This window comes from Bubalus kerabau, chromosome 2 (assembly GCF_029407905.1).
Source record: "Bubalus kerabau isolate K-KA32 ecotype Philippines breed swamp buffalo chromosome 2, PCC_UOA_SB_1v2, whole genome shotgun sequence".
In the NCBI taxonomy this organism is placed as follows: Eukaryota; Metazoa; Chordata; class Mammalia; order Artiodactyla; family Bovidae; genus Bubalus; species Bubalus kerabau.
The window spans coordinates 131,874,642-131,897,811 of record NC_073625.1 but is presented as its reverse complement, the minus strand read 5'-3'; the positions used below and the strand labels follow the sequence as shown (position 1 = coordinate 131,897,811).

Sequence of the window (23,170 nt, the reverse complement as noted above, 5' to 3'; positions counted from 1 at the left end):
TTAAAAAAAAAAAAAACTAAAACAAAAACAACCCAACAGAAAAATGACCAGAAGACCTCAATAAACATTTACCCAAAGAAGACATACAGATGGTTATCAAGCACATGAAATGACACTTCACATCACCAATTATTAGAGAAATGCAAATTAAAATGAGGTATCACTTCACACTGGTCAGAATGGCCATCATCATGAAGTGTACAAATAATAAGTGCTAGAGAGGGTACAGAGAAAAAAAACATTCCTACACGGTGGTGGGAATGTAAACCAGTGTAGCCACTATGGAGAACAGTATAGAGGTTCCTTTACAAACTAAAAATAGAGTTACCATAGTATTCATCAATCTCATTTCTCAGTGTAAATCCAGAAAAGAGGAAAACTCTCATTCAAAAAGATACATGCACCCTGTGTTCAGAGCACCATGATTTACAATAGCCAATAGCTGGAAGCAACCTAGATGTCCATCAATAGATGAATGGATAAAGAAGATGTGATATATATGTGGATTATTATCCAGCCATAAAAAAGAATGAAATAACATCATTTACACCAACATAGATGGACATACAGATTATCATACTTCATGAAGTCAAAGACAAACATTATATCACTTACATGTGGAATCTAAAAAGATGATACAAATGAACTTGCATACAAAACAGAAATAGACTCACAGATATAGAAAACAAGTTTATGGTTTACCAAAGGGGAGAAAGGGGGAGGGATAAATTAGGAATTTGGGATTAGCAGATACACACAACTATATATAAAATAGATAAAAAACAAGGATTTACTGCATGGCACAGGGAACTGTATTCAATATCTTGTAATAACCAATAAAGTGATGGCATCAGCAACTCGATGGACATGAGTTTGAGCAAGCTCCAAGAGTTGGTGATGGACAGGAAAGCCTGGTGTGCTGCAGTCCATGGGGTCACATAGAGTTGGATACGACTGAGTGACTGAACTGACTGACTGAATAACCTATAATGGAAAAGAATATGAAAAAGTAAATATGCGTATATATATCTGAATCACTTTACTGTACACCTGAAACATTATAAATCAAATAGACCTCAATAAAAATAATATGATAGATTCAATTTCTCTGCATCCAAATAAAATAAAAATTGGTGATCTGAATATAATAAACTAAAACTGCTTTGAAAAGAAAACATTTTCTTAAGAGTTAATACTTATCTGTGCAACTTGGATGATTCCTCAAACATATTTTCAGTAGTCACTTTTATAAAAATATCACTACTCCTGTATTTTTGCTACTATCACTTTTATTCAAGAAGTACAAATACATCTTTCCACATTCTTCTCATTTTATTTGATGTTTCAGAAGTATGCACTTCCTCCTGTTATGCATGTGTTATGTAGTTTATTTGTAATAAACCTTTCTTATTGCATGCAAAGACATGCAAAATAAAGAAAATGGCAATATTTACACTTTGCCCTTTTGGTTTGGAAAGTTTCCTCGCCATATCAGTTTTCATACTTATTATTCTTCAAACATAATGGGTGCATATTCTTGGATTTTTCTCTGGATTCTCCAGAGATCTAATAGTACATTTAGAACATGTTTCACCACAAACATGTGCATCTGTACCATGTATGCTACAGTAATAGATTTTCATCAGTGATACAAGATCATATTTATAATTTGATTTTGGAGTTCTTAAAAAACTCTCCATGGAACCCTTGGTTCCAGAAAACACTATGAAAACCATAGTAATAGGAAATGGATAGTCATTAAAGGTGAGAGACACAAACGGATCTGTATTTTATAATAACATCTCTGGTCATAAAATGGAGACTACTTAAAGAGGGAATATATTATTAGAACCCGAGAGATCTATTAGAAGCTTATTGTAAGGCACAATGGAGGGCTGAACTTCAAATTAAGAATTAGAAAAGATGCAATATTTGAAAAGTAAAATTTTAAAAATTAGACAATTATCAGTTATCAGAATTGAGAAATAAGAGATCATTGAAAGCTTCCTGCTTTGGAATCCACCATAAGTAAGTGTGGTAAAGACAGACAGGGTGTTGAAGACAGGGGAACATGTTTTCATTGGTTCACAGTTAAGCAAATAAAGAATCAGATTGATTTAAAATACTATGCAGCTGAGGTACTATATGTTCAGTGGACAGCTAAATACAGATCTAGAATTCAAGAGAAAGACTAGGGCTGCCTTTGAATTTGATAACCAATTTGATAAAGCCATGGGAGTGATAGGCAAGGAGAAAGTGCAGACTGAGTTGAGAAGATGGTTAAGGGCCAATTCTGAAGACCATGGACCATTATGGAGAGTGTGGGGAAAGAGCTACTGAAAAGTCAAGTTACTCTAAGTCAAGCAGGCAAGAGTTAACATTATAGAAGTATGCAAACTAGAAATGTGGAAGTAAGGTGAAAGCCAGTGCTAAGCCTCTGAGAAATGCATTTTTTCCTCAATCCTTTTTTTCCTCTTCTAAATCTCTGTGCACCTTTACCCTCTGCTGTCTCTTATTCAAAAAAGAAAAAAAAGAAATTAAAGCCTTAGTGAATGATTTTACTCCTGCTTCAAAAAGAAGCTTGGTGCCATCCAGTATGACCTATTTATTACACTCTTTACCTTCACAAACCATTTTTCCATATAAATCCTTCTATGTTTCTTTTCTTTTTCCACTCCTAAGGCAACTCTGAGTCCTCTTACTTCTTTTCTACTCCTCACTTTATTCTGTGTTCTCATGATAGGTCTTCTTCCCACTTCAACAAATACAGTCTCCTGAAGGCTTCTTTATTTTTCTGGGCTCCAAAATCACTGCAGATGGTGAGTGCAGCCATGAAATTAAAAGACGCTTACTCCTTGGAAGGAAAGTTATGACCAACCTAGACAGCATATTAAAAAGCAGAGACATTACTTTGCCAACAAAGGTCTGTCTAGTCAAGGCTATGGTTTTTCCAGTGGTCATGTATGGATGTGAGAGTTGGACTATAAACAAAGCTGAGTGCTGAAGAATTGATGCTTTTAAACTATGGTGTTGGAGAAGACTCTTGAGAATCCCTTGGACTGCAAGGAGGTCCAACCAGTCCATCCAAAAGGAGATCAGTCCTGGGTGTTCAATGGAAGGACTGATGTTGAAGCTGAAACTCCAATACTTTGGCCACCTGATGTGGAGAGCTGGCTCATTTGAATAGACCCTGATGCTGCAAGATTGAGGGCAGGAGGAGAAGGGGACAACAGAGGATGAAATGGTTGGATGGCACCACCGACTCGATGGACATGGGCGTGGGTGGACTCCGGGAGTTGGTGATGGACAGGGAGGCCTGGCATGCTGCGGTTCATGGGGTCGCAGAGAGTCAGACACGACGACTGAGCGACTGAACTGAACTGAAGGCTTCTTCCTTTAGTTCTTAAAATATGAAAACTTCTTCCCTAACACTGGCTTCTTGGAGGCTGCTGCTCCCATTAACTGCCCTCTTTCTTCCTTTCCCAACCAGTATTGAAAAAATATTTTTTATACCTACTGCACCTCATTCTTCTCCTCCCATTCTCTTCTGAATCTCCATAGTCTGACTTTTTCCTCCACCCCAATATTAAATTCCTTGGTCAAAGGTTAGCAATGACTTTCTTCCAGCCAACTCTTTTGTCCTTTTCTTAGATCAGCCTAATCAATTGCCTGCCTCATCTGACATTGCTGATTGGTCAGCCTGTCTTCGAAGCCACTGGGGTGTCCATGGTCTCGTCCTGCCTCTGTGCCAGGTCTCTCCTCTAGCAGTGTTTCTTCCTCCTCCTAACTCAAATTGTGGGTATTCCCTGAGTTGCAAACCTTGTAGTTATTTCCTCACTGTACATGCAATGTTCCTTCAGACCATTCATCTATTCTGCTAGTTTCCACTGCCATTTCTATTCCAGTGGCTCTCAAGCCCGTATCTCCTGTCCTGACAGAAAGATTACGTTGGTACTCCCATCTCTCTCAAGCCATCTGTGAATTAAAAGTGAAGACAGCAGGCTGAAGACAGAGGATGCAGCTCATCGAGGGCAATACTTTGAGAATCACTAGTTTAGAACAATGATTCTCAAAACTTGGCTTCACTTTAGAATCACTAGGATAGCTTTTCAAAAACTCTGAATGCCCAATTCTTTTGACTGAAGTGACTTAGCAGCAGAGAGTCAGACACGACTGAAGCGACTTAGCAGCAGCAGCCCAATTCTTTCAACCATCACTCACATGTTTTCCAGAGTCCAACCCACCTGAGTTAATATTACTTGTCAACCACTGATTTGAAGTATCCTTCTCAAAACTTAGGACCCAGAAATAAGTATGACCCTCCAGAGGTTCACCCAGTGTAAGCAGGATACAGGAAGGCTGCTCCTTGCTGGTGGTGTGGCACCACTCAGTACCTGTCAGCAAGCAGAGGATCACCTCTGTTAACCAAGGTCCCTGTTTCCCTTACACTACAAATGATGCCCAGGAACCAAAGAGAAGAAAGGAAAGAGTTAGTCGCTCAGTCCTGTCCAGCTCTTTTTGACCCCATGGACTGTAGGCCACCAGGCTCCTATGTCCATGGAATTCTCCAGGCAGGAACACTGGAATGGGCAGCCATTCCCTTCTCCAGAGGATCTTCCTGACCCAGGGATCCAACCCAGGTCTCCTGTATTGCAGGCAGATTCTTTAACCACCAAACCTATGTTGTATCATATAATTCTACTTTTCTTGATTCACTATATATTCATATATATATATATATATATATATACACACACACACACACATATACACACAAAGAGAAAGAGAGAGAAGTATCATAGATTTTAAAACCAAGGTGTATGTAATATGGCAAAAGCAGAGTCAGAGAGAGGTTATTCCAACAGTGATGTTGTGGGTTAAGATGGAAGATCAGATCATCTTGAAAGCAGTTTTATTAATGCTTGTATGACCTGCTATAGATCTAGACTAGTACATAGGTCTTTGGAGAGCAAGTGTAAGGATATAAAAGTGATGTTTCATGAATTTTATCTGGTATATTTTGAATAATAATATCACTGCTATAGCAAGTATAGCAAAGGTAACAGGGAAGACAGTAACTTGTTTGAGTAAACAAAACTTATTTAGTGCTGTCAGCATGCCAGTATCGTGTGACGGTATCACATGCTGTCACATACATATATTTATAGAATATGTGGGGCTCCTAGGTGGCGCAATGGTAAAGAATTCACCTGCCAATGCAGGAGACACAAGAAACAAGAGTTCAGTCTCTGGGTCAGGAAGATCCCCTGGAAAAGGAAATGGCAACCCTCTCCAGTATTCTTGCCTGGAAAATACTATGGACAGAAGAGGCTAACATTGAGAGAGAAAAAGCTGCAAACACTGTCAAGTCATTCTAGACAATAAAACTGTAGTTCAGTTTACATTGTGACATTCAATAAAACAAATTCTATGGATTTAGGACATCAAGGTGAAATAGTGAGAAGTCATGTTTCTTATCTGTTTGGGTGTGTTTTTTCACTTTTAAACAAGATCTTATAGAGGGATGGGAGTGGAATAAGAGAGGAAATCAGTTCAATCTTTCATAGCATATTTACATCACCAAAAATAATAATAATGACTTTAATTGTACAGGGATAGAAAAAATGTTTGAATATCCTTCTTTGACAAGATTCAGGACTTTGATGTGAGGGAAAAAAATACACATTTACAGTAAGTTTAGATTTGGTGGTGGAATTTAAACCTCATGGCCATCAACATATCATAACGAACGTGACACTAGCGTAATAGCACTTGTTTGAGCACTTTTACAAAGAGCAGGGGGAGTCTTTGCAGTGCAGTAAAGGAGTTTAAATTTTTAAGGATGTTTTCTTTCCAATGAGAAACAACACCTACTCAAAATAAGTTGGAGATTCATGTTCAGAACCTATGTTGTCAGTCTGATGTTCAGGAATGGTTACAGAAGGAAAGAATCTCAAGGTCACTGGGAATGATCGTTAGAGTATTCTTATAGGGCTTATCTGTGCTCACATGCCTAATTTTTTTCCCAGTGCAAAGAATGGCCACTTGCTTGAGACAGGCCCAGTGCCATCCTTTATTCAAGTTCCTTTATACTCCTCTTTTTAAAGAAGCTGTCAAGTTCTTTTTTTGCAGCTGACAGAAAAGGCCAAATCTGTGGTACAGGAAAGGAGGCGCAAAAAGAAACTTTTTTGTGTTGATGTTTTACTAAGTGAGCTAAGGAGAATTTTAGAATCATGTAATTTACTCTGGAGGCATTTACTGTACATAGCTATAGTGATGGTAATTTCTTTCATTGTTGAAGTGAAAAGATAACCATCAATCAGTTGTCAATTGGTCAATTGCAGAAGTGATGAAAAGAAACTGGTAGGAACAATCACTTCTGTGGCTACCTAGACCATTTGCAGGCTTAAGAAAAGTATGGGAACTGGATTGCATCTTAAAAAGGGATTGGACCAGATTTCTAAAAGGTTAATAGGCATAACTTCCTCGCATAGAATGGCTTTGCAGTTAAACATGATCAGGAAATGCATTTAAAAACAATGAACAATTAAAATGACATGGGGTCAAAAAAGTTTAAAAAATGTATTAAACTAGATATCAGGAAAGTAAGCCCCCAAATTTTGGAGTTCAGTGTGTTCTTAATGGAGGAAATAAATATAGTATATTAATAATCCAACACAAGTATTTTAATACAAATCAATGAAAATTATTTTGTACTCAGCCCTTAGCATCAATATGGGTTCTTTGAAATGAACTTTCCAGGTATTTATCATAAGAAATTGAAAGTCCAAGTTAATTTTAAACACTGTTATTAAGCAAATTTCTACAAATATTTTAATGTTTTAAACCTATGGAAGCTCATATAAAGGTTAAGATAGATTTAAAAATCATTAACTTGCATAAAAAGCAAGTGGCACTTTGGGATTTAGTGTTACAAGCAAGACTTCATTTTAATTTATCCTATTTACCTAAGAATAGCAATGTTACTGATTTATTCTGAAAGAGCTTCCCCCACACACACAGTGATTTTTTTTTTTTTACTGTGGTAGGTAATAAAAAGGATTACAGGCCCCCAGAAGGATGAGATATCATCAGTTTGTAATCCAGCCCATGGTTTCCTAGATACCGTATTGTCTATTCTGTTCCGCTATGTGAAAAATGTTGAATATCAACAATGGGTTTCAGTGCTGTATTGTTGAGTTTTGTATGAACTAATCTAGCTTCACTAAGGAAGAAAAAAAAAAAGAAAGAAAGAAAAGAAAAGAAAGAAAGAAGAAAAAAGAGGAAAAAAAAAAGAACCACAGCTTTGGACAAAAGTCTATAGCCAGTGCATTTGAAACTCCCCTTGCACAAGGGCTGACTGTAGCTGGGGAAAGACAGTTTACTCATTTGCTCTCTCCTTTCATACAGTCAGCTGGCCCTCTTCTCAGGTGTAGATCACCTATTATCATTTCACCTGTTTTGATTCTCTGATGAGGCAAGTCCCAGGACTTATCAGCAGGGATAGGCCTCATTGCCAAGACAGCTCTGTTCAGTATTTGGAAGGTAAGCCATTTGCGCAACTTCTCTGCTGTAGTGTGCTGGCCTAGCTCTAGAACTTTTGCAGCATATCACTTATTTTTAACTTTTACTTTTTTCTTCTCTTTTCTTCTTTTGGAGAAAGAAAGCCTGACAGGTTTCTCCGGGAAAGTGACCATCCATGGAATGAATGAAATGTTCCCTTTCTATTCCTGTAAGTAATTGACTTGTAACTAAAAATTGAACTGGCTGCTATGTCAACTGCAATGTGAGCTGCTGCTGGCACAGGTGTTGCTTACTCTTTAGCCTGGAAAGAAAAGGGGCTTAACCTGTGATTAAATTTCAAGTCAATTGACCTCAACAAGATAGTACATAATTCTCACTTGCCTACTGAATGGCCTGAGTCTCATTTTGACCCTGATTCTGGCACCTGCTTTTTTAATGTTTGGTGTAGCTAAAGCTAGAGGTTGCTCTTTTGGTTACAAATAAAGTGGGAGGAGAACAGTTCTAAGCAAATAACAAATGATGGTCAGCCGATTAAGTCTTTAATCCAGTGCTCAATGTGTTCTATTTCTTTAATGAATTAACTGCAAGTCATGTAAATTATTATTCAAACTTTTGTTTTAAAAAGTATGGGTTCATGGGCAACCATTTTATTACTAAAGACATACAGTAAATCCAAATCAATGAATTACAAACAAGCAAAAGAGGTGAAAATAATGACGTTTTCAAATCCTTAAGTTTGATTATGTAACCTATCACAGGCTCTCTAAATAAGACTTGCACTTTAATGATTTTTTTAGCCCTAGGAATTAAATAGCAGCATTGTTTTTCCTAGAATTACCACAGTTATCCAAGTAGGAGAGGAGCGAGTTTCTGTAAATAAACAAAAGACTGTTGAACTTTAGCAAAATGACCCTATTTGAGTTCTTGGAGAAAAACCTCTATTTCCAAAAAGCAAAATAAAAATTAATGACATCTAAAATTACCATTTACACATGAAGCTATTCTCTATTTTTTGCAAAATGGTTGCACGCTAAGAACTGGTCTGTAAGAGGAGAACAGCCTGGACTGTTGTTTTTTCTTCCTCATTTCCTTTTTAACCTGAGAATTAGAAGAAAGTGCTGATGATGCTTGCTTAACCCTGCTTTTAGTGCCAGGCTGTGACCAGCTCTCTGTGAAACCATTTCTGACCCTCTGCTTGCAGTGTTGAGCCTGAATTTTTCCCCTTCCTTGCCCATCACTGTCAGTCAATTATAGGATTGAACTGAACCAGAAAATCTGGTACAGTCTGGTAATTAGTACAAAGGGTTTCCAGTCTAGTGTAAAGACGGGGATGCAAGAGCCCCAGCAGTCACAGAAATCATTTTGATTGGCCGTGGACATTGCCTTTTAGTGCTGCTCGGTGACTTCCTAAAGATACTGCCTCCTACCCTACAGGTCTTCTCCTTTAAGTACATTATGGACCTTTTTTAAAGTCGTGTGTCTGTGTATGTGTGTGTGTTTCTTTTTTTAGATCCAACTTCTCCCATTTTTAGTCTGTCATTTTTGCCTATCAAACAGACACATTTTGACTTGCCCAACAAAGAACCAAGTTATCAACACTCACAGAAACTGACATTTTTAATTCAGGCTTCATTATGTCTTTGAATTATGACAGTGAAGTACAAAGACATTTTAAGAGTTTTTTCATTATTTTTTTTAAATCCAGCATTGGGATGTTTATCTTTCTTTAGTATTCATATTTCCTTTTCTACTTTAATTCTCAGAAATATATAATTAGCATTATCAAAACCATCAGCTATTATCCTTTATGACTTTTGACCTTTATTTTTTTAATATGTGTCAAGCTAGAGCACTCTCTAAAATAAGTAAAAACGCTTTCAGAGATTTTAATGAAATATTTTAGGGTTATAAAAACAATGAAATAATTTAAAACATGAATCTCTTTTAAATATCAATGTTACATGACAAACAAATAATATATGATAAAATTATAGTGACAATAAATTTCAGAAAAAAATTATTTTGTAAAACAAACTTGTATTTGATGGTAAGTAAAATTTTATAATCTATAATTCATCACATCTTTAAACTACTACCATGGAGTTCTTGGCTTAATATCAATGCTATGTTTAGGTAAATCATATATTTTTTTGCAGAAGCAAACATCCTCTTTGATTATAAATGAGAAAAACTCATTAGTCACATATTAAATGCAGCAAAAGTGTTTGGTAGCTTGTCAGTGTAAACAAATGCCTGCTTTCAAAAGATAGACATTTGTATATTTAAGGACAAATTTAATGTCTGACACCTTGTACAAAACTGCAAAAGCAACAATCCCTAATATAACAGAAGCAAAAGAAAAAAACAAGGCTTTTCATTTCCAAGAATGCTATCCTTAGCACAATCTGCATCAGGATTTTATTCATCATACATGTGTGCTGTGAATCTTCTAAAGGCCCATTTACTTACCCACATCTTAATGTAGTTTTAAATATCTGTTTTATCCTACATACAATCTTAACAAAAGTAGTTATGTGACCACGTCTGGTACTGATTTTTACATGTCTGGCTTTGCTATTAAATTTCAAGAAGGTTAATATTGCTTTTGTAACCCCTGTCACAAGTAATGTATTTTCCCAGTAAACATGTCATAATTTTAAAGGCTGTTCAAGAAGCAGTACTTCTGTTGAAATAGTTTTGCATTCATTTTTCTATTTTTTTAACCATAATATAGTGTATGCTTTGAAAAGAATACGCATATTTATGTAATTAACACTTTTTGTTTTTAGTAAAACCTTGCTCATTAAAAATAAGAGAGTCTTAGAAACCGTACAAATGGGCAACTTCCAGTGACAATATTTGCATTCAAATTTAATCCACCATCATGTTGGTATCTTGAAATGTATCCATAAAATGACTGAGGGAAGGATACACTCTGGTAATATTTTTCTTATTTTTTAATCTAAAATATATGTTGAAATTCAAAAGGTGCTTGCCGCATGTGGTATGGTACGTATTCTACATTCTGTAATAGCTAAATGCTGTGTGAGTCTGTATAACATTACAGGGGTTCACAGGCTTTAATATGGACACAAATATTCTTTTCTGCTTCAGTCTTACTTCAAGTGGTAGGAATAAGGCTTGGGTAAAACTAAAGATTATCTAACATCATGATTTTCAAACTGTGTTCCCTTGAGCTCTTGGGCTCTCTGGGGATACTTAGGGCCATGGAGGAAGGGAGGCCAAGTAGCCTCTTACCTCTTGCCTTTATCTGCTGTGACTGTTAGAGTTCCATGTAAGATGGGATAACCCTGCTGGAAGGAAGAAGTAAATATCTTATGGATAAAGAAACGTTATCCATAAGATAACCAGGGTTTAATGTACCACTCCGAGTCAGTAACAATGTCAATTTTTTGGCGCAATTTCTTGTGCCTTAGTCTTAAACTCACTCTACTAAACCACAATAAACTTTCCCTACACATCTATAGATCTTTTTGCATAGTCATCCTAAACAATATTACTAAAAACACACACTAAGAGATCCATAAGTCAATGTTCAAAACCAAGATACTTACTGAGAATACAGCATCCAGGTATGTAATACAACTGAGTAAAGGTGGTAGCCCCAAATCATGCCCTTTATTTGGCAATAACATTAAATTTTTGGTTCATTATTATAGCCCTTAGGTAAAATACTGATTCATCTATTTTTAGTAAAGTAATATTTGGGGAGTATTTTTAAACTTTTAATTGTGATTTAAAAAAACAGAACATAAAATTAACCATCTTAACTATTTTTATGTGTAAAATTCAGTACTGTTAATTGTATTCACATTTTGTGCTTAAGGGTATCATGTACAGTGAAAGAAATTAGAACTTAAATTCAAAAGAGAATTAAAGAAAGTAAAGCTGAATGAAGATGCTACTTTTCCCAAACTGTGTTTTATGGAATAGTCTTTCTATAAGATGTGCCAAGTAAAAGAGGAACATAGTCAAATAATCTTTAAAATATAGCATGTTATATCCTGCTCTAAGAAATTTACAGTGACAATTTGGACCTGAAAAATTCTGAGAAATCATATTGTAAAGATCTCTTTGAACTTTGTATAATATAGAGTATCCTAAACAATTTTTTTCATAGACTTTCCTCACCTATTTTGCATTTTAAAAATCTATCTATTCTTCAGAGCTAATGTTTTGTTAAATACGTTTTGGGAAATTCTCTAGTAGAACTTTTGCAGATTAAAGAAAAAGACCTACAAGGTAATGTTTATGTTATTTATGTTAACTGGTTCTGTATTTACCCATCCTTTATCCTCAATTTTTTGGACAGGATATTAATAGACATCCCATTAATTCAATCACTCAACAAATATTTAATCACAACACTAAATGCCAGGAGTATAGTACTGAGGAAATCAATCAGGGCCCATGATCTTACAGAGCTTCAGGAAAAAAACCACCACAAGTGCTCTAGTGTCTAAAAAAGAGAGAAAAGGAAACAGAAGAAGCACAAGCAATTTTAGCTCTCTCTGGCACTCACATCTGGTTATTTTTGTTTTCCCTAATTCTAAAATGAGAGAAGAGGGAAAGGAAAAAAGAAAAGCAGAATATCAATCTGTTTACAATCTGTTCTTTGAATAGAGATATGCCATATTCTCCTGAGGTCTACTTATGCATCAATTAGATCTATGGTAATTCTCTAATAATCCAAAGATGGGCTTCCATTGTTTATAACGAGGGAGATGGGTAGGAATGGAAAGAAAGAGAAAGCAAAGGAGGAAGGAGGGAAGAACCGCCGAAAGGAAGAGAGGGAAGAGGATGGGGGGAGAAAGAAAATGCAACACAGTGTTTTCTGCTCTTTCCTCCTATTGTAACTGCTTAGTTACTAATGTTACCTTCTATATAAGATAATTCTTTTTCAAGTGTAAGCTAAAGACCTTGCTTGTTCAACAACAGGCTGCATGTCATCACTGTCTTTCTAATAATTCAAGAATATCCCTCCATCAGATTCAAGCCCTACTTCTGTTAGGAAATATTTTCTTTAATTAACTAACCAACCTACTAGCTCAGGCTCTGACCTCTATACTGGGGAATCTGTGTCTTCATCTGAGCAGATGTCTCCTAAGCAAAGGAAAAGACAGGCCCGTGGGTTCAGCTAGTACATGACTCTCTAGAACTATCCCAGCCCAAGAATGCCTACACAAAAATGTTAGACATAGTCCTACCAAAAGATGTTCTTGAAAGGTTTAGGAAGAGCCTTGCCTTCTTACTGGACGGTTTCCTCAGGTCCTGTTTTCTTGAGTAGAAGTCAATGACCTGAGGGGTAGCTCCTGTATATGCTACTTGAAAGTAAATATTGTAGATTACTGGTCTTTGATCATAGAAATTTAGGAAGAAGGAAAGGCTGCAAAATTTATAAGAGAAAAATAAAAAAGCTTACAACTAAGAGAGAAAAAAGGAAGACCTATGGTTTATTGGCTACATTTGCCATCACTGATGTGCCACAGGTGATTCTGTAAATTGGTTCTGAGCTGCATTCTCTAGGAAATTACAACTTCATTTTGTTCTTTCCCTCCAACTCCTCCCAGCAATTCCTTCAATGGAAATAGTGTGAGATAATATCATTGTCAGAATACTATGAGGAAAGGACTTAGTAAAGAATTTGGGATTTTCAAGTTTAAAATTAAGAGCTGTGTTAGTCTGGTTTCTTGTTCTAGTTAGCTGGGAATCAATTTTCTAATTCATTCTCCTCTCTGTCATTTGCCTGTTGATAACATGCTAGGCCACTGCACTATTTGGCCTGTGTTATTCCTTTTAATTAACTTTTAAAAATCAATTATGATTACTTGCATGGATTTCTATTCTCTCTTCTCATCAAATTTGTTTGGCTTATTTTTTATTTACACACCACTACCCACTGCTGTGAATTAACAATAACAAAAAATCTGCACTCCTCCCTTCTACCTCTTGAACTGGAGAAACAGTTAGCTAATAAGAGGCTAAATGAGCCTTAGAGTATAGAGAAGCAGGAATCCTTAAATTATTTAAATTGAAAAATGGCTGGTTTTACAATCAGAAAAACTCAAGTGGACTGTAAGCCCTACTTGATTGTCCCCCCCTTATCTGGATGATCTTGTAATGACAGCTGGAGTTATCTACCATCAGCATCACTGTCCACAAAAGCGTCTCCTCTCTCTGCTCCACTCTGCAGCAGCCCTGGGGAGCTGGAGTTGTTTCAGGGGAGAGGGTCCTAGAGGACTGGAAACTGTATTAAAATGCAAAGCTGTCTCTAGTGACAATAAAAGCTCAGTAAACAGTGACAGATCTGCAGACTAGAAAACTGAGATTTCATACAGTGCCACCAATAGCCTAGGGTCAGTGTAAAATAAAAAGCAATGTGAAATAAAGAGCAGTGTAAAATAAAGACTAAGAGCTGGAAGGAAAGGAAAATATCATGTTTCAATGTTGGCAGTGCAATAAATGCCGTGTGTCAGACCAGGCCTTGCAGATTTCTGTCTCAGGAAGCAACCCAGTCAAATATATTGTGGGAAGTCAGGATAGTGTCTGCTTTGAAAGATTAGGGAAGTACCCCCCAAACATTCCTGATTTTCTCTCCATAAGCAAATTTTTCTTGAGCTGTATCCATGAATTTTCTGAAACTTTTTGTTGCGAATAGTATTAGTAGTAATAAGATGGTAACAGCAATCTATCACACTTTTTGAAAGTCCTTCACTTCATTTGCCATACTGCCACAAGGAATCAAATCTTCAACATATATTTTATGTTACTTGCCCAATTTAATCGATTGCATTGTAAAATAAAATCAAATTTATTTGACATTGTGTCCATTTAACTCAAAGGACTCCACATAATATTACTCACTAATAAGTTGAGAAGCTGAAAATTAAGATGCCAAAGTATAATTAAGTCATTTGTTACAAAAAGGAAAATTAAAAACATGATTCAAGTGATTTCAATTTGAGAATGCTAAGCTTTTCAAAAATCCCTCTTTATCTTGCATTCAAAGTCCTTACTAGAAAAAAAATTAAGCACAAAAGTTATAAATAATACTTAAAATAGCTCAGTACTCATAAAAATCAAAGTACTCATAAAAATCAAAGTTCCCTGTGATTTGAAAACTTTCTCAGGAGAGATTTATTAATATTATCATCACCACCATGACAACCACCTACAGCCACTTATTGAGTGCTTACCATATTTCTCCCCAGCCCTTCTTTCTCCTCCAAGCCTCATGTTTAAGCTCATTTTCCCTTCTGCTCAGGAACCCTGAGAAGCAAAAAAAAAAGCAAAAACAAAACAACAACAACAACAAAGTGTTGATCTAAATTACCTAACTGACAATTTCTCTTTTTATTCAACTAGCAAGTTTAGCTAACAAATGAAAAAGCTGAACGGAGTACCCCATTCCTTCATGTTCAGCAGAAAATATTAAAATTACTGGTCAGATCACAATTACTCAAATTATCAGAGGAACCCCCTAAGTATGTAATACTTTTGTCCTTATTTTTCCTAAAAATATTTCGTTTACATTTGATGTGTTTATATACTGATTTTTGTGATGATAAAGCCTGGTAGAGTTACTTAAGATGTTTTTTCCATTTTCAGTTCAAAGATGCCTTAAGGTGTGACCTTGTACACCAGCTTCCTTCCTCAATGTAAGAAAACAAGATCCTCTCTGTCCCCAAAAACAAGACTGGGCACCGGAACACAGAGAGGCCCCTTTGTCCAGCTCCCTCCACCACCCCCATTAATATGCACTGCTGCAAATGAGGCCCAGTGAGGAACGCTTTTGACTTAGGAGATTGGATTTTTTGCAAAACCCCAATCTTTGTTCCACAGGGACACATGTCAAATGACAGTCCCCCATAGTAATTGTAACTCCACCATGTTCTCCCATTCAGGACAGTGTTCTGGTGTGCAAGTGAGTGAAAACAACGCTGTTACAAGGATAACCTTGAGTTTTCTGGAATTAATTCTTAAACCCGAAAGCTTATCATTTCACATTTCTTGTAACATATCTCAATCACAGCAGATCATGACACACACACCAAAGTCTTGTGGACAGTGGGGTTGAAGATATACATTTAGCACAACTAACAGCCAAACAAGAGCTAATAAATGAGGAGATCCTTTGATCCCTAGAGCTAACCAGAGATGCAAGAGAGCACTCTGAACTACCACTGCCTCTTAAGAATCTTTCAGTAAATGATAGGATCAAATCCTACTGCTCTGCTCCTTCCAGCCTGGTACCTTTCATACCAAGTTGGCTCAACAGCCTTAATTTTATGAGGCAGGGCAGGACAGAGGGTGTTTACATTAAACTAGATTTTAAATAACTGTGTGTGTGTGTGTGTGTGTGTGTGTGTGTGTGTGTGTGTATTAGTTGCTCAGTCGTGTCTGACTCTTCTTTGCGATCCCATGGACAGTAGCTCACTAGGCTCCTCTGTCCATAGAATTCTCCAGGCAAGAATACTGGAGTGGGTTGCCATTTACTTTTACAGCAAATAACCTTAAGGTACCAAAATATTCTTAATAGTATGAAATTAATTCTATGCCCTGTGACTCAATTTCTTTTTATTAACTGCATTTTTGGTATGGGTTAACTTGGACTTTACGTTGAAAAACAAAATTAATTTTGAAATTTTCAGTGCTCAAAAGTGCAATGACTTTCTGGAGAGCTTTTAAAAAGACAAATAAAATCAGACTCTCTGAGAATGGGACCAAGTCATCGATAGTTTTCAAAGCTCCACAGATGATTCCAAGGTGTAACCAAGATTAAGATCCACTGGTCTAAGGAGGGGAAAAGGGCAGGAGAGGGAAGTTAGTACAGGGCAATATTGAGAAAACTGTGGTCATGCAATTATAATTGGTGTTATTTAGATTTATCAACCTGATATTCTTAGAGCTGCCAATGACACTGGAGAGATGGGCCTAAGATGTTCCCCGATGGCAATCATTTGCTGTCTCCCTGTGCCTCTATCCTTGGAGCCTCGTATCCCTGGGAGCCAGGGCAAAAAGGAAGTGCTGACTTCTGCATAGCCGCAGAATTCTCTTAAAATAGATTCATTAAAATCTTTCTCTACTTCTTTCTCTTTAGAGGCAGGTAGAAGTAGATAGTCCTATACCTACTACAGACCTCCTCAGAATACACAGATTCAGACTAGAGTGAAAAAAAAAAATATATATATATGGTATATCTATTGCAAGCAAGGTGCTAACTTAACCCGTACTACCACCTCATGAGTCAGGTATTAGATGTGCCTCCATTTTACAGGTGAAGATACTGAGAAAAAGCAACATAAGAAGGCTGCTCAAGGTCATACAGCTAAAACGTGTCTAAATCTGGACTTTTTACTACTCTAAGACAGATGGAAAACTGACCAAAGGTCACCCCAGCCATTCATGGACAGCTGTCTGTATCAAAGCAATTCTTCATTCTTTAGGTAGAGAATCAAATTAGTATGCTAATTGTGTTCTTTGCTAGTATGTGTAAGCAAGCATTATACTCACAGACATAGAAAAAAATCTTAGTATTCAGACACCACTATGGTATATTTGTCCTCTTTTGAAACATCATCACTAGTTCTCATAACCAATTTAAGTCTATTGGAGTTTCTTTGATTAAAAAAATGCTTGAAATAGCTAAGAGAACCCAGCATATGCATCTAAGCTCAAGCTTACATGGAACCTTTGAAAACAGTGTATGACTCCTTTATATAACTTTTTTTTTTTTTTTTTTTTGATTTGTGCTTAGTCGCTCAGTCATGTTTGACTCTGCAACACCACGGACTGTAGCTTGACAGGCTCCTCTGTCCATAGGATTTTCCAAGTAAGAATACTGGAGTCAGTTGCCATTTCCTCTTCCAAGGGGATCTTCCTGACCCAGGGATCGAACCCGAGTCTCTTGTCTCTCCTGCATTGGCAGGTGGATTCTTTACCATCATGCTAACTTTTTTTGATACTGAACTGTTGAATTTTTATTGGGGTATAGCTAACTTACAATGTTGTGTTAGTTTCAGGTGTACATCAAAGTGAATCAGATATACATATACAAATATCCACTGTTTTTTAAGATTCTTTTCCCATATAGGCCATTACAGAGTAGAGTTCCCTGCGCTATACCGAAGGTCCTTATTAGTTAACTATTTTATATATAGTAGTACAGTAGGCACCCAATATGCTACTGGAGATCAGTGGCACTGACTCGATGGACGTGAGTCTGAGTGAACTCTGGGAGTTGGTGATGGACAGGGAGGCCTGGCATGCTTCGATTCATGGGGTCGCAAAGAGTCGGACACAACTGAGGGACTGAACTGAACTGAACATACATGTTAATTCCAATCTCCCAATTTATCGCCCCACCACCCCAGAGTAAATGGAAATCTTGAATTCACAGTGCTAGAAGAGAAAAAAAAAAAAAAAATACATCTTGTACGGTCTCCCTGTGAAGTCCTACTTTGTGAGCATAACTGGGATTTGGCGTCAACCCCAAACAGCTGGAGCCATCTGTTTCCTATTTTGTAAACTTTTACTCAACCAGAAATCACTAGCTACCTAAAGAAACAGCCTAAGGTAAAACTTGCCCTTTACTCAAGCACTGCCTTGAGTAAATTGTGTCTACTATGTGCTAGGCACTGTTGCTCTAGCTATTTCATTTTTACCCCTTTCCCAACTTACTAGCTCTCCTGTCCCTCTTCTTCTCACACTCCCAAAGGCCTTTTCTCTGTCCTTCTACACCTCAGAGCCCAAATCTGCTCCTCGATTTTTCATTTATATGAAGGCAAAAGTACTTGATAACAGCTAACAATAATTATGATTTCCAAGGTGATGTGCATTTTCACAGTGATCAAATTCTTTATGCTAAAAGGGCAATGGTCTTATAATTCCAAGCAATGGTTCCCTGGAGATTGATGAAGCTTGCTCTGATCTTGTCACTTCATGGCAGCCTATGGCTCTCCTGAGGTCAAGTCCATGCCTTTCCAAGTTTTTATCCCAAGTACTTGGCACAGTGACAAACATATCTGGCACTCAATAATGAAGGAAGCTCTGGCCTGGGGCAAGCAAGTTACAATAACAAGTTGCTGACATGAATGAACGAGAAGGTGCTGGGTTAGTTTTGAGCCAAAATACCATCAGGAGAGGCCAGGTAGAATAATAAGAGGAGATAACCCAGAGCCATCATTTGAACTCTCCTAGAAGCCTGTATCAGTTTTGAGAGATTCCTGGGAGTTCCCGTTAGCTCTAGGATCTACAGATCTGGTTTTACTTAGAAGCTCTGCTACTTTTCAATTTGTTGAATGGAACTGGGATAACAAGTAACTGAATTATTTTCAAAAAATCCATACTGAGCATCTGCTATGAGCCAGGAATGCTGCTAGGCATTGCAGATACAGCAGCATAAAATCTAGTTCCTGCCCTCATAAAGCTAATATTCTACTTAAAGAGTCTGGTGTGAAAGCATTAATTACATAATTTAGTATTTAACTGGAGTCATATTCAGCGCTACAAAGGAAAATTGCAGGGTGCTAAGAAAGCATATAACAGAGGGATATGATCTAATACAGAAGATGAGACAAAGCTTCTCAGAAAAAAAAAAGTCATTCAAGCTGATTCCTGAAAGATAAGGAATTAGGAAAGGAATTAAGTGGGTAGAGTAGACATTTCTAGTAAGTACCTTTACCATGTGATACACGAGAGCTAATCCTGAGAACTGTCTCAACTCCTTTTCTTGATGTTGTTCATGAAGTAAAACTTTTGAGACCTTTGCAACAAGTTAGCCTATTCAAGGCTCTGAATTCAGACAAAAGGAAACACTGGCATAGAAAAAGAAATCATTTCCATACAGTCAACAACTTCCTGAGGCACACACAAGTATACTGGGATCCCATCCATGACTGCTCTTCTGTGCTCTCACCTAGGTTATTAGCATGAACGCCCATTTGACTTACCCCATCAGCAGGCCAGCAGCTCAAATTCTAAAATTACCACAGACCAGACTTTCGATACGGTTCTATCCAAAAACCTTGGGCAAAAGAAAAGGAATTAGGAAAAAGGAAATGAGACAAGGCCCTGAAGACCTCAGAGAGAGTCTGATCTATATAAGGGATATTTTAACCATTCCACCCACCCTTCTTTTAATACGGAGCCAATTCTTTGTAAGTTTGCAAAAAGACATTTCCAAGCTCATCATGCTATTTTATACATCACCTTTCCTTGGCCCTTGGTGCCCTTCTTCAGCTAATTAAATTCTTGTTCCTAAACTTTAACCTCTGGTATTTTATCTTCTTACCTTACTGTCCCAATCAAGATCTCCCTTTTTTGTGCTTTCACAGAATGCTGTACTTTAATACCTCATCAGTTATAACTGATTTACTTATCTGACTCATCTATTTCTTGTGGGAGTAAGTTCCTTAAGGGCAAAGCTCATTTTTAATCATTTTTATATCCCTAGTTTCTAGCAGAGTACTACTTTAAAAATCCACTGAATGAATTAATGCTCACGTATGATACTTTTCTTAGCCTCTAGACAGACACGGAGGTTTAGATTTTATATATCTAGTAAATGGACATGGAAGCCTGGCGTGCTGCAGTCCATGGGGTCTCAAAGAGTCAGACACGACTGAGGGACTGTGAAATGAACTGAACTATTTAGTAAATAAGTCTCGTTTTGTACATAGGCAATTTTTGACTCATACCAGCCTGAAATTTAAAGATAAGTCTGCTGTGATTATCTTAACAAGGCTGTTGCTCTATAGTCTTCCTTTGAAAACATCTTAAGAACTAAGTAGACCAGTATACATGGCCCCACTGACTAATAGATCAGTCAAGAACACGATTAGTTTTGATGTTCAACACTGAATAAGATTCAACCATATGCATGCTGCTGCTGCTGCTGCTGCTAAGTCACTTCAGTAATGTCCGACTCTGTGCAACTCCATAGACGGCAGCCACCAGGCTCCCCCATCCCTAAGATTCTCCAGGCAAGAACACTGGAGTGGGTTGCCATTTCCTTCTCCAATGCAGGAAAGTGAAAAGTGCAAGTGAAGTCACTCAGTTATGTCCGACTCTTAGCAACCCCATGGACTGCAGCCTACCAGGCTCCTCCATCCATGGGATTTTCCAGGCAAAGTACTGGAGTGGGGTGCCACTGCCTTCTCCGAACCATATGCATAAGTCTGATCTTTTAGATACTGCATTTTAAATAACTTCCATGTTTCATATTCCAAGCTAGAAGCAAGGGAAGAATAAACTATGCCTAGCAAGATACTTATCAAGTAGTAAATACTTAAATATTTATTTAATGAGAAAAAGAAAAGATATATTAATAAAGGAATAACTAGGTACAAGTATAAATATAGTACAATCCACAGGAATCAAGTTATAAATTAGAATAAGAAACTTATCATTGCCCAAAATGACTAAGCCATCAAACATAAAAAAATAAAAGCTATTGGAGAGTCACATGGAATCAAAATAGAATCAAAACATCATTCAAATATTAAAAAAGAGTGTGTCTGAAAAAAAAATACTAACCTGGAGGAGGCAAAATTTGGTAAATGAGGAGAATATATTATAAACTCTAAAGAAATCCTCATACCACCCAATCTTTCTTCTCACACCCATCCTCCTCCCTATCCACCCCAACACGCACAATCGCCATCCTCAGGTACACACATCATGGTTGTCTTGTCTATTTTCTCTTCCTAAAATAACTTTGATCTGCAAAAGAGGAAGTCAGAGATGATAGCAGGATAAAAGAAAGTTTCCTCCAGCTAAAATTCTCCTCTTCCAGTTCTGCCTATTATTCTTCAAGAAAATGTGAAAGTAAAAGTTGCTCAGTCATGTCCAACTCTTTGTGACTCCATGGACTATAGTCCATGGAATTCTCCAAGCCAGAATACTGGAGTGGGTAGCCTATTCCTTCTCCAGTGGATCTTCCTGACCCAGGAATCAAACTGGGGCCTCCTGCATTGCACGCAGATTCTTTACCAACTGAGCCACTGGGAAGCACCATTATTCTTCAAAGACTGGCATAATTGCCACCTCTTCTATGAAAACCTTTTTTGATCTACTATATAGCCCCCTAACTAATTGCCTCCTTCCTCTGCACTATCACCACAAGTTACCTCTTCCCCCCTTTTGCAATTATTTTATTAAAATCTTTTATTGCAGTTGCTTACATCTGTCCTTCCTCTAGGACAGCAGCTTTGAAAGAGGCACTGGGTCTCATTTACCTTTATATTCTGTTCTCCCTCCCTCTGTTCTTCATCCCTAACCCAGAATCTGGCAAAAAGTAGGAACTCAGAAAATGTTGTATGGAAAGGAAGAAAAAAGAAAAAACGGAAGTTTATTTCTGATGAAAAAAGCCATTTGTCTTTCTTCAAAATATTTTGTCTTTTCAAAGTCAGGGGCAGCCTTTTATTCCCGAGGTGTTAGGGCGTGTGCCCTTAAACACCTTACTTTGGCAAAGAGCCCAAATTCCATTTCCAACCAGCTGAGTCATTTTCAGTTTCTTTGTAGTTCATTCATGCTTTCCGCCTTCATTGACACATTAACATTTCATGGTGAGTGGGCCCTGTTCAGCTGGCAGCCCCTCAGCCCCACACCTCTAAGCTGTACTCACTTCACTAGTTCCCAATTGCCCGCCTCTTGGGAGGCTCTCTGTCATCAGCATCATCTAGCTGGCTCTGCTGTTGTCACACCTAAGTTATGATACTGAACACCATGAAGCAAACTCGGAGACTGAGAGACCTCTGTTAGAGGCTATTTTCTCTCATATGTTTTTTTCAAAAGCACCTAGTTTAAGAAAATAAGAGAAATACAAATAATGAAAGAACTGGATAGGTCTAATATCGGCTTAATTTGTTATCTTGTTAAAACCTCTCATGTTTATTCTTCTCAAATACCTATACTCTGTACCTCCATGCCGTCTGCAACAGTGACACTCAGTGAGTTTCTAGCTTGATCTTGTTTTGTAGGTAATGAATTTAATATCTTAACCTCAAAAACAGTAATACTCCATGAACGAATTTAGTAACTAAAAATCTAGCATCTCGAAAGCATGGCATACAAAGGTTTCTGCTCATTGACTTCCAAAAGGAAATCATACATGCATACACATATAAATATCTGTTACAAGGTTAGCATTTCAGGATTGACTTTCATGCCTTAGGCCCTTAGTAGGTGTTCAATAACTCCCCACAGAGACACTGATTCGTTTTAGTAGATTCCTGTTATTTCCAAAGAAACAGTATTTTCCAGACTTTTCTGATCAACAAATGAAATGTACATTTTTTTTAAAGCTGTAGAAATAGAATACTTCATATTGCAAGGTTATTTATTACCAGCCAGACCCTCATCTTGCTCTACGGGTCTCTGATAATCACCTATTTCAGAAGCCATTAGCCTTCTGTGTGTTGTTAAGCACTCTTCACTGTAACGTGTCTACGCCTTTGTATTCTAGGGGGAGGAATGGTGTGTACTGAAGTAACAGACCTCTGTTGACCAAGTAAGAAAGTCTTTGATACACAAATAGTACATTAAACTGCTTTTATTTGTTATTGTTGAAATTAAACAGTTTGTGGAATCCCTGCCCAAGTATGGGAACTTACAAAACCTTTGA

The 23,170-nt window shown here is 37.3% G+C and overlaps 2 long non-coding RNA genes across 2 annotated transcripts in view; one reads left to right on the top strand and one right to left on the bottom strand.

Moving 5' to 3' along the window:
- Positions 1-677: 677 nt before the first annotated feature.
- Positions 678-23,170, bottom strand: part of LOC129643830 (uncharacterized) — a 94,893-nt gene continuing 72,400 nt past the window's right edge. Inside the window, exons 2-4 of the long non-coding RNA XR_008710528.1 lie at positions 19,497-19,570; positions 14,742-14,814; positions 678-984 (exon numbers count right to left, since the gene is read on the bottom strand). This is a non-coding gene — a long non-coding RNA (uncharacterized LOC129643830). The remainder of the gene's footprint in view (positions 985-14,741; positions 14,815-19,496; positions 19,571-23,170) is intronic.
- Positions 6,808-15,499, top strand: LOC129643833 (uncharacterized). The gene is made up of 3 exons (XR_008710533.1): positions 6,808-7,545; positions 7,664-7,732; positions 15,154-15,499. It is a non-coding gene; the product is annotated as an uncharacterized LOC129643833 (long non-coding RNA).